Raw genomic sequence first — 18,563 nt, 5'->3', positions numbered from 1 at the left:
TTTTTTCTTTGATATCATTTTTTATATTTTTATATACTTTTAAAACTAAAACTTTAACACAAAACCGTTTAAGTTTCTAAACTAAGCTTTTAAAACTATGAAGTTTTATTAAATTATTATTTTATTATATACTCAGTTTATTTGTATTTGTCTTTATATTTGTATTAGATATCTTATTTAATATTTTTTAATACATTTATAAATATTTTTTATTGCTTCCTAATAAAACATTTATTTTAAAACTAAGCTACAACCATGCTTTTAAAACTTATAAAATTATTAAATTCTAAATTTTATTATATACATTTTTAGATATCATTATATATATATATATATATATATATATATATATATATAATTTTATTGCTTCTCATATTGTATTATATATATATACATATTTTTTTATATTTTTTATGAATAAATATATATTTTATTTTTATTTTTAATCCTTCCTGATAAAACTAAACTTTTAAAACTAATAAAAAGTTTTATTAAATTATAATTTTAAACTCAGTTGATTTGTATTTTTTATATATTTCTATTAGATATATTTTGTATATATTTGTTTTACAATTTTGAAAATTTTTAAATATTTTTATTTTTTATTTTTAAAACTAAGCTACAACCATGCTTTTAAAACTAATAAAATTTTTATTACTAATAAAACGGCCCCTTATTCTTACCTTTGTGAGCTAAAGTGAAGGATAATTTTAAATTGTTTCCACTGAAAAATGCAAGCGATCGTGCTGGCGCCTCCATGTCCTGTAAAGCGCGCTTTAGCCTCCCCTCTCCGCAAAAACGATTAAATAAGCGCATAAAAGCGCACATTTATCTAGGTTTAACGTTTTAAACTAACATTGTTTTATATCTGAACTGTTTTATATCTGTAGATTCTATATCTATATATTTTATATCTATACATTCAACACCGAGAGCGCAGCCTAGTATGGGTCTGAGGGCACTCCACCTGCACTTTCGGTGTTGAATGCTCTGATGTTAGTTAGACCATTTAAACATGTAAATTACACAAACAAAATGTTTACTGTGTAAAAAGAAATCAACAGTGATTGGTAAGCCTATATCTGTTTTTTTGTAGACCTTAGTAGCTACTACATTATGTATATTTCAGCAACTTTCGCCTCTCAAAGAGCGCACGGTTATAGCAGATGTCCGTCAAAGTTGCGTTCGTTACTATAGCAACAGTAGACTCGTGTTTTAAAAATAAAACAATCAGTAAAAACAAGATAGATGCATAAGACAATGCATAATGGATGGTCTCTCAGAACTTCAGTACTGAATGCTATTGCAGCTGAGAAACGAGTCGTGCAGCAGTAAGAACGTAACCATAACAGATACACTTTAAAGCAAAAATAATAATTTTTATTCAAGCATTAAACATTTATAAGTTAATTAAATGTCAATAATTAACTGCACAAACTATAGCAATCACGGAGTGGTCCTTGCTCTGTCCCAAACATGGATATACTGTACATTATGCGTGTCCAATCAGTCATTTGTAATACAATACTGCCACCTGTTGGCGCATTTGTGTAACTTCGAGAACCTCTGTTATGTCGTGATAACGAGAAAAATAACTCATGATAACGAGAAAACAACTTTGTTATGTCGTGATAACGAGAAAAATAAGTCATGATAATGACAAAACAACTTTTGTTTTCTCGAGATCACGAGAAAATGAAGTCGTGATAATGACAAAACAACTTTTGTTATGTCGAGATCACAAGAAAATTATGTCGTTATCACGACAAAACAACTCGTTATGTCGAGATCACGAGAAAATTATGTCGTAATCACGACAAAACAACTTCTGTTATGTCGAGATCACGAGAAAAATATGTCGTGATCACGACAAAACCAGAAGAAAAAAATAACACTGCATGGCCTCTTAGGACTTCCGTAGATTTTATTATTTTTTTAATACATTTTTATATTTTTTACTGCTTTCTAATAAAACATTTATTTTAAAACTAGGCTACAACCATGCTTTTAAAACTATTTTTTAATTCAAATTTATATTACATACTCTGTTTATTTGTATTATTTTTATATTTTTATTATATATCTTTTTTTATTTTTTATTTATATTTTTTATTGCTTCCTAATAGAAAATGTATTTTAAAACTAAGCTACAACCATACTTTTAAAACGAATACATTTTTTAAATTAAATTCAAATTTTTATTATATACTTAGTTTATCTGTATTTTTTATATTTCTATCAGATATACTTTTTTATATATTTTTTAATTTATATTTTTTATATTTTTTGTTACTTCCCAATAAACCATTTTGAACATAAGCTACAACCATGCTTTTAAAACTAAGCATTTAACACAAAGCGTTTAAAACCAAGCGTCTAAAACTATGCTTTTAAACCTAAGCTAAAACTAAGTGTTTAGAACTAAGCTAAAACCATGCTTATCAAACTAAGCTAAAACTAAGCATTTACAACTAAGCATCTAAAACTATATGCTTTTAAAACTAATTTAATCTTTTAAAACAAAACTTTTTTTTTGCTTTTTAGATGACAGGACAGTGGAGACTGACAGGAAAGTGTTGGGTCAAGAGGGGGGTGTAGGATCGGCAAAGGTCCCTTGGTGGAGATTCGAACCCAGGTCGGCCGCAAGCGCAGTAGCTCTATTTGTCAGTGCGCTAACCACTAGGCCATAGGCTCTGACATGCTCTGATTCTTCTGCTCTTTTTCAGACAGGGCTGTAAGAACGTGGACAGGCTCTAGTTCTGCTGTAGTTCTGGCTTACTTGAGAGGCCTGAGTTTCCCGTCAGCATGTGTCAATCCAATCTGCTTTTTCACTGGATGCTGTATGTCCAACCCTGGCAAAGAAAAAGGCAGAGCATTCTTCACACTGACTGTCTTTTACTCAAGTCTTTTTCCTGTCATCATTTATTATAGTACAACAAGATTGCTCAAATTAAGTCACTTCACTAATCATATTTGAAATGTATATTATATATTGAAGATGACAAATGTCTCACCTCTGACTCTCTTCATTTTAGATCCACTGTTTCAAACCAGTCATGCTGCAAGATGTCTTCGATGACCGGCCGTTCAGTTAGATCACGGGTTAGACACTGAAGAATCAGATCACGGCATTCTGTTTTCAGGAGAGAGCCGCTTAGTCATGATCATGTGACACTAATGTTGGCATGTATGAAAACAGCTTTGTGTTGTACTATGCTCTCCACCAGTGTTTGTTCATTCTGTGCAAAGGCTGTATGTGTGCATCAATGCTATTCTCTCACCTTCAGATAAATCTGGGTTGACAAATCTGACGTCGGCTTCCATGACTTCGTTTCTGTCACGAAATGGAGGACACCTGTTCATCATCTCATACAGCAAGACTCCAAGAGCCCAGACGTTTGTTTGGACGCAGTAGAATTTGCCATAGATGAAGAGCTCAGGTGGAATGTAACTGTTTATTCCTGTGAGCAAGACATTTTCAGCATTTAGCAATACTTTAAAACATCTCATGATCAATAAATCACTACATGCTGGTTTCCACTCTCTGTTACACTAAATGCCAACTCACCTCTGTATTTCGTGCAGTTGTAGCCTGTCCTGTCAAGTAGATGACCGCAGCCAAAGTCGATCAACTTGAGCTCCAAGGTGTGTTTTCTCAACAGGATATTCTCTGGATGAATATCGTTATGAAAAACACCATGTTCAACGCAGTGCTGGACCGCTTGCACAGCCTGACGCATGATGACCCGCGCTGTTGTCTCACTCATTGGAGGATTGTTGTTGATGAAGTCCAGCAAGCTCTCGCAGGGATCTGGAAACTCCATGATGAGTGTGAATTTTCGGGGATGCTCAAACCACTCGTAGAGCTGGATGGAGTGAGGGCTTACGGGCTCTTCCTTCATCCTTAGAAGCAGTGCAACTTCTGTAATGAGTGGTTTCGGATACCCAGGCTAGAGAAAAGATGCCACAAAAGCTTAGTTTGGTAAAACATGTATCATTTTAAATGTTAAGAGTCATAAGTTTTTGCTGCTTAATCTACAACAATCAGCTCTTAAACAACTAAACACATATTATGTTTTGCCAACTTACAATTTGAAGATACTGATCCTGTGGAGTCTTGCGAATACGTTTGATGGCAACCTGCAAAAACACAGATGAGCATATTGAACACCTGACCTTACCTTGACCACGAAGAATTGAGTATTTAAGTATTAAACTATATGTAGGTGCTTTAAAAACACAGTGGATACAGATATTACTGTAAGAGCAAAATGTTTGTCTACCTTCTTGCCGTCAGAAATTCGGATGCCCTCATAGACCTTGCCATAGCCTCCTCGTCCAATAATCTTTTTCACTCTATAGCGAGAGCGAATGGATTCTGAAAAAAACACACAAAAACATGAGAAAATATAAGCATGCTAGACACTTTGAAGTGGCATAAAATGCTTAAAGCAGTATAACAAATTCTTCTGTTTTCATTTTCAAGATTTGTAATAACTTACAAAGTCATTTGCATAAACACTTTCATTTGACAAACTACATTTTAGTTAATTCCTGACAAACAGTTTTAATTTATATAACTGGTGCCTTGTGACAATAAACCATATTAATATAGACAAAATAAGACATGTTCATGAGACAGTAGTTTCAAACTAGCTGTAAACCAACTTAATTTTAAGTATATTTATATAAACATAATTAAAAACAATTTTTTGCTTCAATCAAATTTATCTTGTTATAATGATCACAGACTTACCATTAGTTGGGATGAAGTCTAAGGACTCTGGGGCAGGTGACGGCTCAGGATCATCCAGCTCTGGCTGAGGAGGCACAATAGGCTCCACTTTATTCTTGGAGCAGAAAGGACGCTTGACAGCCTTCCACACTCTCCTGAAGAAAGAGCGGACTCCTTTCCCTTTCTTAGGCTCTTCTGTGGCCTTTTGTGGAACTAAAATCAACCAATTTGAAAACACAACTATTAGAGATATTCTCTGACATTGGATTAAATAATTAGTTGACAGTTTACTGTTATACCTACATGAATGTCACTGTTTGTAATGCTATTTTTTTTTTCTCACCTGAAACCTCCAATTGCAGCCTCTCCATACTGTCCTTAGAGATGACGTTGGGTGTAGAGTCATCTACGTTGGACAGTGCCTTTAGTCTCAGGCAAGCTGAAGCCCCCACTGACTCAACAGGAAGTTCACCTGGAAGTACAAAGCTACTCTCCTCTTGGTAGCTATCAGAGCTGGAGAGATGGTCATCGTTCCACACGTCCAGGATGTCCACAGTTCCTCTCTTAATGATGCTCGTGCCTACGCTAAAGCACAGCATATCCTGGCTGCTGAGGCTCAACAGTTCCAGGCTCTCCACACTCTCTTTAGAGATGGACAAATTGACATCTGGTGTAGAGATGTCCAGCTCTGGTTGAGACTCCACTGTGTCCTGGGAGCAGCAGAAGGGGAGCTTCGCAGTCGTACATATTTTCCTGAAGAAGGAGGGCATGGTTTTCTTCTTCCTCCAGCTTGTATGTTGTTCTTAAAGTAGGAAAAACAATTACTAAAAAAATACTATGAGCGACAAATATGACCCAAGGTTATTATCATGAAGTCAAACTTGAACATTTTATTTGCCTTGAAACCTAACTGTATATATAGTACTATTAAAATACAAGGTAATTAGCATAACTTTTTATTGACATTTTCCAAACAGATCTACATTAGTCAATGTATAATATTTACTACATTTTAAAATTGACCAAAGCATGAGTTGACCACTACCAGCAGACATCGAATGCTACGTTCTCTAATGCTAAAGCAAATATAACAGGAACACAACAGATATATAACTCCTAGCCCCACTCTAAACCATCTATTTTATCTTGTTTTCCTGAATTTGTGAGGTCTGTGTCAATCACAGTTGAAGTTTCAAACATAATTTCAATCTCACCTTTCGAGCTCTTCTCCACAGAAGCCTCCGTGACACTTTGGAGGCTCAAATGGCTCTCTGCACCCTCCTCAGAGATGGACGATAGTCTTAAAGACATAATATCGGGTGCAGATTTATCAAATTGGCACAGGGTGTTTCTCTGTGTGCAGTTCAGCTCGCTGTGTAGACTCTGTACGGTCCGGAGACTACGTTCAGACTCTTCTTCACAACTGTGCTTTCAGAAATGAAGATTGTCAGCAGATGATTTCACTTGTGAAATTCGTCTTTTGACTAAACATTCACATAACAACATAAACATAACATAAACAACTTTCATAGGATATTCAATAGCGTATTCAAGATTTGCGTTTGTCAACAGAATTTCTGCGGTCTCCAGGTGATGTTTGTAAACAGTACAGAACTGTTTACCTTTAAAAAGCAAGTCTCGCGATACGTGAATGGCCGAATGATTGCTCGAGACTGGCACCGCATTTAATAACTGATGTGAATCTAAAACTGTGGAGTCGTTAATGTATGAAATATAACCCGACATCTATCCCCTATTCACACGAATATCACAGTGAGAGTGACTTAAATAAAATAAATTAAATATATAAAACGGCCACGTCACTACCAGTGGTGGACAGTAACTTAAGTACATTTTTCAAGTATCTGTACTTTACTGGTTTTATTTTGAGTAACTTTTACTTTTAGTTCACTACATTTCATAAAACATACCGTTACCTCATAAAGCGCGTGGTCCGAGACGCAGAAGCGGTGTCTGAATTATGAACAAAATGATTCTTTTCAATGAACCTGTTAAATCGGTTCGCAAATCCCACCAAACGATTCATTCACGAATTGGACTGATCCGATCGCAGCTGTTCTCGAGTCGATAACTCACTGATTCAAATGAGCCGTTTAGAGCGAGTCTCAACTGAATTCACTCGTAAGAACCGGGAGATCTTGTGAGCGCGCGCGCGCGACCGATACTGCAAAAAGTAAGTTACTAATGTCGAATTTTAGAATCAATATTTGTAACTGAAAATCATATTGAGGTCAAAACTGTCAGTTGTTTATAAACTAAATCTGCTTTAAATGGTTATCTAGTTAAGCCTACTGAAAGCTTGAATGCAGGTCATCAACACCAGTGTGTTTTAGGTCAAAAAAACGAAACATTATAATGACAGATTAAATAAAATAACTCATGCACGTTCATATTCCCCACTGCTGTAACGTTAGCAGTTTTATTAAAATGCCTTATGTGACGTCTGTTTTTATGTTGGTTATCAACGGTATAAATGTGTATAATTGTTTGGATCAACTAGCTGAGTAGACTGAATGTTTATTCATAATATATTCTGAAAATAATAAGGAAATACTGATAGCTGATAACAACAGGAATTTGGCCGGGGGGTGTTTTCACACCACAGACTAGTTTTTAGAAGAAAAAGACTTATGAAAATGTAATTATATTTTCCTTAAAATGTTCTTTCTAAATTTATGCCTTATTCTCATGCCATTCTCTCCTTCTGCAATTGTCATGATCGGGGCTGTGGGTCTTCCCTCAGCCTCTCGAGGTCGCTGTTCCCCTTGCACTGCATTCCCCTGATTGTTCACGTCTGTCTTGTCATTAGCACTGATTTCACTCACAGCTGTTCACTATCTGGACTATTGTATAAGAACTCTCATTTTTCACTCCTGCTTCATGTCTGCATTGTCTCGAGTCCTGTTTGTTTTATGTTCTTTGAAATCCCTGGCCTTTGAGTTCTTGATCTTGTTTTGTAGTGTTTCAGTTTGTGCCGTGTTGGCCTTTTTGTTCTGTTTTTGTGTTTATTAAATAATATATTCTTTCCCTCCCTGCATTTGGACCCAGACCTCCTCTGTGCTAACGTGACAGAATGCAGACATCCCTGATGGGTCCAGCAGGGAGGTTTTTTTTTTTAGGAGGCGGCGTCCACCCGCTCGGTTCCAGACACGGAGGGGATGTCCTTCGAGGCGGCGTCGGCCAAGCGGTTCGAGTTCATCTACGCCTGCTTGGCGGCGATGGACACCCGCGGTGCCGGGGCTGCGCGGAAGCGCCCCTGCTTTGCGGAGGGGGTGGAGACGCTCTTTCGCGGGGAGGTGGCGACAACCGCCATCTCTGTTCCTGACGGCGAGCTGGCTGTGCTCTTTGTCCCTGACGCGGAGACGACCGCGATCTCTGTTCCTGACGCAGAGCCGGCTGCGCTCTCTATTCCTGACGCGGAGGCGGCTGTGCTAGCTGTTCCTGACGCGGAGACGGCTGCGCGCTCTGTTCCTGGCGCGGAGGCGGCTGCGCGCTCTGTTCCTGGCACGGAGGCGGCTGCGCGCTCTTTGTCCCTGACGCGGAGGCGGCCGCGCTCTTTGTTCCTGACGCGGAGGCGGCTGCGCGCTCTGTTCCTGACGCGGAGGCGGCCGCGCTGCACGACCCTGGCCCGCCATCCCTCCCCCTGAGTTGCCTTCCTCCGTACCTCCTCCCTCCAGACTTTGGGAACGTCTGGAAGCCGTTCCGTAGGGAGGGGGTACTGTCATGATCGGGGCTGTGGGTCTTCCCTCAGCCTCTCGAGGTCGCTGTTCCCCTTGCACTGCACTCCCCTGATTGTTCACGTCTGTCTTGTCATTAGCACTGATTTCACTCACAGCTGTTCACTATCTGGACTATTGTATAAGAACTCTCATTTTTCACTCCTGCTTCATGTCTGCATTGTCTCGAGTCCTGTTTGTTTTATGTTCTTTGAAATCCCTGGCCTTTGAGTTCTTGATCTTGTTTTGTAGTGTTTCAGTTTGTGCCGTGTTGGCCTTTTTGTTCTGTTTTTGTGTTTATTAAATATATTCTTTCCCTCCCTGCATTTGGACCCAGACCTCCTCTGTGCTAACATGACAGCAATACAACAAGCTTTAAAACACTTTTTTCTTACTGGTGAAAATTAGGTGGTCAAATCAGTTTTCTCTTACATCGCAGTATAAGCTTCACAGTGAACATTACTACATCACTTTCATCAACGTAATCAATATCAACAACAAAAATATATCTTGACTCCATATAATGGTTATTTTGGGAAATTCCCAGGTATTTTGAGCAGTAGGATTATATAAAAAAAGGTGCTAATATAAACTTAGATTAAGTAGCCTGCATAAAATTGCAGTACTTTTTTTTACTTAAAAAACATTAAAAAAATGTACATAAAAAATCAAGTTCTTAATTAGTAAAAAAAATGTATATGTAATAATATTAATAATAATGTAATTGCCAATCGTTCATTGTTTTCTCCATCTAATACAAATACTGTAGGAATAAAGCATGTGATTTAGGGCAGTTTATTAAGAAAAATCTAAATTCCTTTGATCTTTTGACATATAAGTGGTTATCCTACTGTAAAACATTATTTAAGTTTTAGAACTCAAAACTTTATTGTTATTGAAGTGAAACAGTTTAACAGTTTCAAACCTGCAATATGAGGTAGGCCTAAAGTGTTATATTATGTCAAATTAAGTAAAATACTGTATAGTACATAGGAGATAAAGCAGATTACACAGAAAAATAAGTTCATTAATACAAACTTAAATATGTTACACTGTATATGATGCACTGTAAGCTTTACAAAGTAAATTTTTCCAGCCTCAGCCATCAACCTGTTGACTATTTCTGGCTTCAGTCCTGTCCTGCTAAATGTGATGACATTGCCCCAAGTGCTGAATGTCCTCTCAGAGAGCAAACTTGTGGCAGGGATGCATCAGTACTTTACCAGACAACTCACACATGGGAAATTAGATCCATGAAATCGCCACCACTCCAAACGATCAGTCTCACTGTCTGGTGCCATTACCAGAATGCAGCTGTTCAGCTTTTGCTCAATGATCTGCTTCTGTGAACGTGAGGAAGATGCACTGCTGGTCTTCTGGAAGGAGCTACCAAGGCTCTTCTTGAGCTTCTTGGCTGATGGTAGTGGAGTAGTGACTGCTTCTCTCTCTCTTTCAGGTTGATCCTCTGCAAGAGACGATTCGAGGGCAGTGTTTTCCACCAGGAGGGCTTCTGTCTCTGAGGCAGCTCTCACCTTAATGTCCTCCAGCTTCTCAGTGGACATGTACATGCTTTTCTATATACTGTATTTTTATAAATATTTATGTTTTAAACCATGGAGGTGAGCCAATGGATATCTCACAAGCAATGTGAAAACTGCGCAATATGTTAAAGCGAAAGTAAAAACTGACAGTGCTTTCAGCATCTGACGTGCATTCTCTCAGAGACAATAAGAAGCGATTACACTTTATATGCTGATATTAATTTAGTCTCCTAATATTTTTCTTGTGCCCTGAACATGGTGGGAAAAAAATTAAAAGAAACGTATTTTGTGTAAGGGTTGTTTTTTGAAAGACTTAAATATTAATTTTCATTGATGACTGCAGTGCTATTTAGGGGTTAAGAAAGTCTTAATTATGATTTCAGGTGGTCTTAAATGTGGGGACTGAAAGACAAGAATTGCGATGAAACTTCAAAAGGCTATTCATTGAATAAATATGAGCGCTGCACGTTTCAAAGTCATTTGCTGCGCTGCTTTGTGTACCATTCTGACAGCGCCTCCTGCTGGAAGAGAAACACATGAGTTGTAAATGTGAACTTATGGATCCACAAGATAATGTGTTATAAAAATTTAAACAAAGGCTGTAAAATATATGTATATGTTATTTAAGTAATATAATATTTGATTGATAATAATTGTTTAAATGTTTTAATAATAATTGTTTAAATAATTGTTTTATGCAATTGCAATGCCTTGATTTTAGTAAGATTAGTACACGGTCATAGCCATAAATTCAATTGTACTAATAATTGCCATAATTCTTTCGGTGTTTCGGTTACAATATATTTAATATAAATCTCCAAGTGGAACAAGGCAGGAACAAGGCAGGAACATTCACACACACACACACACACACACACACACACACACACACACACACACACACACATCTATTTCACAGAAGGACCGACAGGGAACTGAAATCAAAGACAGATGCTGCGTCCCAATTCGCATACTTATACTACGTACTAAAAGTATGTACTTTTTTTCGTATTGAAAAGTACGTACTTTTGAGTATGTAGCAAAATAGTATGAACGTTCTGGGACATACTACCAAGACGTCATATAACGTAAGAGAACTTTGTTGCCTAGTTACGCACAACCAACGTAAACAAAGCATCCAAAGCAAGTTCATTGATTCCTATTTACTCAATATCACTTAATTTTCGCATTTTATATATTTTTTTTCCTCATTTCGTATATACCGCTCTAATATGCGTCCTACCAGCTTGAAGAGAGAAGCAGCACGTCGCCGTAGATCTACCAAACGCAGGTCTTTCGTGAGGAGGCTGGTGTTGACGTTCATGTGCAATGTGTGTAACAATGAAAGCTAAACGTATAAAATAACTTAAAATACGTTAAGTAAAAATAAAGTATTAATAAGTAATGTTTACAATACATAAATACATGTGTGTGTGTGTGTGTGTATATATATAAAAGACACTGGACCACAAAACCAGTCATAAGCAGTGGTATATTTGTAGCAATAGCCAAAACCTTTCTCAGAATTCTCAATTTGTTTTACTTTTATGCTAAAATCTTTAGAATATTAAGTAAAGGTCATGTTCCATTAAGGTTTTTGTAAATTTCCTACCATGAATATATCAAAACTGTTAAAGGTGATTTTCTCACATTTAGTTTTTTTGAACCCTCAAATCCCAAATTTTCAAATAGTTGTATCTTGACCAAATATTGTCCTATCCTAACAACCCATACAACCTCATTTTCAAAAAAAAAAAAAAGACCCTTATGACTGGTATTGTTGTCCAAAATCTCACACACACACACACACACATGAACAGGTTTAGGCATAAATCTACAAAAAGAAACACAGTTGATATAAATATGACACTTGACACTGTACTGGAGTCTTTTTATTTATTACTTTGTAGACCGACATCACCACACCTTACTGTCAGTTGAATGTGACAGTTCCCATCCTGAAGCTGTTTTTGGACAGGGAATCTAACCTCCGCCCCTATCTTCGCCTCAACAGACAAGCCATAGTCAACCTCATTGCCTTATGAGGTTGACCATGGATGGTCAAAGGACATCGAGGTTGTGATGTTCCTGTACTGGCTGGCCCATGCTGCATCATACCGTGTTGTTGCCTCAGCCTTTGCCATCCCCAAATCAACAGTTCACAGGGTTGTGCACAAAGTCAGCAGGGCTGTCCTTGGCCTGCTAAAAAATATTGTGCAACTCCCTCAGGGTGAAGAGGTGGAGGAGATCGGTGCAGGATTTGCCAGGCTGTCAGGCTCTCCTGCTTTTCACATGGCAGTCGGCGCTATTGACGGCTGCCACATCTGTGTAAAGCCGCCAGCCGTCAATGCATCCTGTTATTTTAACAGGAAATTATTCCATTCAGTGCTGCTCCAGGCTGTGTGCGATCACAGGGGAAAGTTCTTGGATATCTGTGTCGGCTTTCCAGGATCTGTCCACGATGCAAGGGCCCTCAAGAACAGTGCCATTTACAGCAGGCAGTTATATCCACCAGAGGGCCGTTGCATCTTGGGAGATGGAGGGTACCCCTGCCTCACATCACCCATCACCATCATGACACCCTACCGTGAACCTGTTGCCTCTCCAGTTGAGGCCCGCTACAACAGGCATCATTCCAGGGCCAGATGTGTGATTGAGAGGGCCTTTGGGATGCATAAGACCCGCTGGAGGTCCATCTTTTTTATAGCCCTTGAGGTGAGCCCAGAATTCACCCCAATCGTCATCACATGCTGTGTGATTCTGCACAACATGTGTCTGGCTGCTGGTGACATAATAGATGCAGATGTGGATGACGACGATGAGGGTGATGTCAATGAGCACAACATCGAAGCCAGGGAAGTGGTGTGCGGTGATGTCGTCAGGAACCGTCTAGCAGCAGCAGTGTCCGCACCCGACATCCACGTTCCTGCCTTAATGGAACATGACTATGCTTAGAAACATGTATTTAAACTCTCCCTTGTTAAAAAGTTATTTTCTGTTACACATTTCTTACAAATCCTTCACGAATGTACTAATACTTAACATACCCTGTTAAATAAACAAATTAATTAATTAATGGTAATGTAAATAAAGATTTTTGTACTGGCAGTATTAAACATATTTCAATCAACATACAATTTGATATGGGCTTTGTATCGCAGTAACACTGGTTTACATGTTTATAGCTCTAAAATTGGCTAAATTGTAGCTGAGGAGTAACAAACTTTTATGGTAATGGGATAAATGTATTTAGAAAATTACAGTAAAAAACAATTACCTCCTCCAGTGCTTGCGGCTGCTTCTCCTAGAACCTAACTCAACTCCTTGAATTCAGATGTTTACATTTATATATAAAAACACTTAGCCTGTGTGGTGGATCCATTGAATTTACCTTAATTTTCAAAAATTATTACTGTATTACTTTTTGTAAAAAACAAAACAAAAACAGACTAATCAACTGTTAGCAAATACAGAGTAAATCAATATGAATAATATTTTTATATTAACCCTTTCAGATCCTGCAATCATCCTACAGTGGACTTTACAGTTTATAACTGAATACATGTCAATTTATTTTTTAAATATATACTTACTAATATATTCTTAAAGGAATAGTTCACCCCAAAATCAAATCATTAATTACACTGTAAAAAATTTGCTGTAGTTCTGCAGCTGGTTTCCAGTAACTTACTGTAGATTTTTAATTTATGTTATTTACTGGCAACAGTTTGTTCAAAGTTAAATGAACATTAAACATTAACAAGTCTTTGTCTTTACAGAATAAAACTATAAAATAACAACCTACTGCAAAGCATTCTGGGAACCAGAAACCTTCATCAACCTTTTTCTGTTTTTTTCCTTCAGATTTTGGTTCCCAGAATGCTTTGCATGAGGCTGTTATTTTAGTTTTATTCTGTAAAGATAAAGACTTGTTAATGTTTAATGTTCAATTAACTTTGAACAAACTGTTGCCAGTAAATAGCATAAATTTAAATCTACAGTAAGTTACTGGCAACCAGCTGCCAGTAATACTGTAATTTCTACAGATTTTGTTTACAGTGTAGTCACCATCATGTTGTTCCAAACTTGTAAGACATTCATTCATCTTCAGAACACAAAATAAGATATTTTGATGAAATCTGAGAGCTCTCTGACAGGGTTCTTCCATGTTAGAAGCCCAGAAAGGTAACAAGAACAAAAATATTCCATGTGACATTACTGGTTCAACCATAATTTTATGCTTAAGCTCCAAGAATACTTAAAAAAATCAAGTAATGTTATTCGACAATTCTTCTCATGTGTCATGGTACTCTCCAAGAGGTACTAGGCTAGGGTGACACAGGTACCTTGAACATGGTAGGACCCTTTGCTGTCTGTGGAGGGTCTGAGAGCTCTCTCCGATTTCATCAAAATATCTTCATTTGTGTTCTGAAGATGTACAAAGGTTTTTAAAAAAATATACTATTTACAGAAGATTCTGGGAACATAATACAAGCTTTGATTTAGTTTTTTATTATTGTATGTAGACATGTATGTATTTTATTTATTATTTATTATTATTCATTGCAATTATTTATTTATTAATGATTTGGTCAAGACAGCCATTAAGGCAAGGAACCTCTCTTCCCTTGCTGCAGCCTCTCTTCTCATTTCTTCATCTCTACGCTCCATTCTTGCCCTAAACTCTTCTTCTCTCCTTCTGGCTTCTTCTTCTCTCTCTTTTCTTTCCTCATCTTTTCTTCTCTCTCTCTCTTCAAACTCTCTCTCTCTTCTTTCCTCTCTCTGTTGTGCCTGTTCCTCTCTCTTTGCCTCCCGTTCCTCCAGCTCTCTCAAATATACCAAAAGTTCACTCTCTCCGGACCCTCGCTTTCTTTTCCTGCCAGCATCATCAGAAGGGTCAGCAACAGAGGGAGATGAACCAACAGCATCATCTTGGCTGCCAGATTGTATAAGCACAGGTGGGGTGATGGATGGCTTAGAACCTAATGCAGCATCCATCACCCCATACCACTTCCATGATGCTGCTGTTAGTTCGCCTCCCTCAGTGCTGAGCCCTGACTGTGGACACTTCAGATCCTATACAATGTGTAAAAACACTAGTTAAAGGAGTGTTTTTATATACTGTATAAAAACACTCTCTCTATATATACTGTCTATACTGTAGTAGACTTAAACAGTGCCTGTGAGTTTGAACTTCAAAAATGCAGTTTAAATGCAGCTTCGAAGGGCTCTACATGATCCCAGTCAAGAAAGAATGGTTTTATCTTTTGAAACAATCAGTTATTTTCTTTTTAAAAAAATGGCAATTTATATACTTTTTAACCTCAAGTGCTCATCTTTTCTAGCTCTGTGTGAAAACGAGATGGGAGTTTTTCAACAGTCTTGAACCGGACATGCAGAGCTAGACGAGACGAGCGTTTGAGTTTATTTATTTTTTTAGAAAATAACGGTCCTTTAGCTGGATAAGACCCTTCTTCCTCGGCTGAGATCATTTAGAGTCCTTTGAAGGTGCATTAAACTACAATTTGTAAGTTCAAGCGGGCACCATAGAAGTCCTCTATATGGAGAGAAATCCTGAAATGTCTTCCTCAAAAACACAACTGAAGAAAGGAACATATGAGCATCGAGGATGACAAGGTGGTGAATAAATTCTGTAAATTTTTGTTCTGGAAGTGAACGTTTTAATAATTTAACTGGTTATCCATATTTATTGAAAAAATAATAATAAAGGACAACACGCAACATTACATGTACTTACTTTGTATTTTTGCTTTAGGTTTTCCCATTTTTTCTTCACCCATGTTGCTGAAACCTTTCCTTTTAGGTTTTTTTCATGGATGAAGGCTCTTGCGTACCCAAAAGAGAAAACAATAAGTACATATTATTTACAGAAATATCAGAGAATCCTGAATAGAGCAAACAAATCCATTGAGCCTAAACACAAAACATATTTTAAGTTGAAGCTAATAAGCAATACAAATATTAGTAACAACAAACTGAAAGACATTGCCCTATGTAGCCAAGGCAAACCTCAATTTAAAACATTTTCTTAAAGATAACTGCAAACAATATAAAGTTCAATGCTCTTAAGTAGGTGTGTATGCACATGTTTTTAAGGTATAATGTTAATAAAATACACACTACGTTAAATGAGCTTGGTTAAATTTTATTCATTTTGATTTAACCAACTTAAACTGCACAATTATGGGAATTACCTTTTAAATTTGACATTTTCCCGCATCCCAGCAAAAAGGGCTAAAAATAACTGACAGTCAGCATAAACTCTTCATGTAGACCAGGGCTGAGTAACTCCTTTCTTGGAGGGCCACAGTCCTGCAGAGTTGAGCTCCAACCCTAATCAAACAGCACCTGCCTCTATTTTTCTAGTGATCTTGAAGAACGTGGTTAGTTTGTTTAGGTGTGTTTGATAAGGGTTGAGGCTCAATTCTGCAGGACTGTGGCCATCCCTGATCTAGACTTTTCTTACATCTGTTCCTTCTATAGACTGTTTCTTATATCTTATTACAGACTAAAGACAACATGAATAGATTTAGGCATCAAGATAAAAAATTTTTTTTACAATAAGGTGTCATTTGTTAACATTTTAACTAACATGAACAATGATCAATACATTTACTATTTATCAATCTTTGTTAATGTTAATAAAAACACAGTTGTTCATTGTTAGTTCACGGTGTATTAACTAATGCTAACATACATTTGCAATGCATTAGTAAATGCTGAAATTACTCAATAACTACGATTAATGCTGCAGAACTGTTTAATCTTAGTTCATGTTAACTACTTTAGAAGTTTACTAATATTAAATAATGAACCTTATTTTAAAGTGTTACCAGAGTTTACACTGTTCATGCAGGAGTCCGGAAAATGTCAAAAACCACAAGCTGTACCCTACAATTTAGTCGTGTCTCTGTGGTAAATCCCCGAATACACAATATAACAATAAATTAAAACACCAAAATATTGGGGCTTATTATACCAATGTAACAAGCACACTACAATAGGACAGTTAATACAGCATCTACAAAAGCATACAAATAACCGTTACTTACTCAAATCCTTTAATGGCAGGGATTCATTGGCAACGCGCCAAGTAATTAGGCGCTCAGTGTCTTCATCTGTCCCTACAAGATTAACACGGTACTCTTTTCACACATCAATTCATTAATCTCACAAAGGATAAAAAAAAAAAAAAAACTTTATTATAGTAAAACGTTTAAATTCTTACATTTAAATACTGAGGGCACTTCTCCATCACCACCTCCAGCCGCCATGTTTACACGTTCTCAAGCTCCTCCCTCCCGCGCGAAATGTGTTGTGGGCAATATTAGCCTTTAGAGTGTGCATCGATCCGCACTTCGAATTCCAACCGGAAGTAGTAGACCATCCGGGAATCTTTGGAATACTTTTTTAACCATACTACGATTTGGGACATACTAATTCTTTTTTCGAATACTATTTAGTACGGATAGTATGCGAATTGGGACGCAGCATATGTGTGGGAAACACTGGGGGCCTGTACAAAAGAAAAGAGGATGAGATCACAACATGTACCTTGTTTAGGTGGTTTATCTCCTAACAGGGAAGGACACCTCACTCCTTAGAGCACATGAAAGACAAAAAAATGGGTTACACCCAGGTAGCCAGCGGAATCGGGCCGATTGCGGCTGAGTGCCGGCTCACTCGGCTGCGTTCCGGCATTGGCTCGCCAGAAGTGAGCCGGCTCTGGCCCAGTAATGGTTGCCGGATTCGGCTAGGCTTTGGATCTGTGGATCTGGCCCGATTGTGGCTGAGATACGGCACATTTAGCCACATTCAGCCCGACTATGGATCATAAGTGTAAGTCCCAAAAATTCAGGTTTTATTCCTTGTGTGAATATTTGGTGCCCACAGTGGAGATTACACACACACACAAGTACACAAACACACACACACACACACACACACACACACACACACACACACACACACACACACACACACACACACACACACACACACACACACACACACACACACACACACACACAATTAATTAACTAGGCTCATTACAAAATTGCTAAATTATTATTATTTAAAAAATATTTAGAGCTACCAAACCTTTTCCCTGTCAATGTTATTTATTTAATTGTATTTCTATTCATTTTTAGGCTGACCTCAATTTGTTCTACACCCCATAAATAGAATGGTATCTGGCTGTAACAAAGCTAATAAAATGCTTTCACAATGTCTCCCCCCTATTATAAAACACCATTTTTAGGCTTGATAATCATGTGGCATAATTGCAAAAATTGATACCTCAGAATGAAGTGGTAAACTTTTGACAAATTTTATTTCAAATGTTATAATCATGATTTTTTATTAAGAAGCAAAATTTAGTAATTAGAATGAGCCAAGTGATCCTATGCTGCTATCTAATGGTTATGAAATAAGTGAGTGAAACTATTCATATTATTAATAACTGTTTTTTATATAAATAAAATGTATGATATGAAGTGAAGCGCTTATATGACTAAAATATTTAAAAAG

The 18,563-nt window shown here is 37.3% G+C and overlaps 1 long non-coding RNA gene across 1 annotated transcript; it reads right to left on the bottom strand.

The window, feature by feature from the left end:
- Positions 1 to 12,728: 12,728 nt before the first annotated feature.
- LOC141334121 (uncharacterized) lies at positions 12,729 to 17,105 on the bottom strand. Its single transcript, XR_012355477.1, has 3 exons — positions 17,087 to 17,105; positions 15,772 to 15,859; positions 12,729 to 12,943 (listed from the first exon to the last, which is right to left on the bottom strand). It is a non-coding gene; the product is annotated as an uncharacterized lncRNA (long non-coding RNA).
- Between the last annotated feature and the right edge of the window lie 1,458 nt (positions 17,106 to 18,563).

This window comes from Garra rufa, chromosome 4 (genome assembly GCF_049309525.1).
Source record: "Garra rufa chromosome 4, GarRuf1.0, whole genome shotgun sequence".
Classification (NCBI taxonomy): Eukaryota; Metazoa; Chordata; class Actinopteri; order Cypriniformes; family Cyprinidae; genus Garra; species Garra rufa.
The sequence above is the reverse complement of the archived record's forward strand: the minus strand, read 5'-3'. Positions and strand labels throughout refer to the sequence as shown.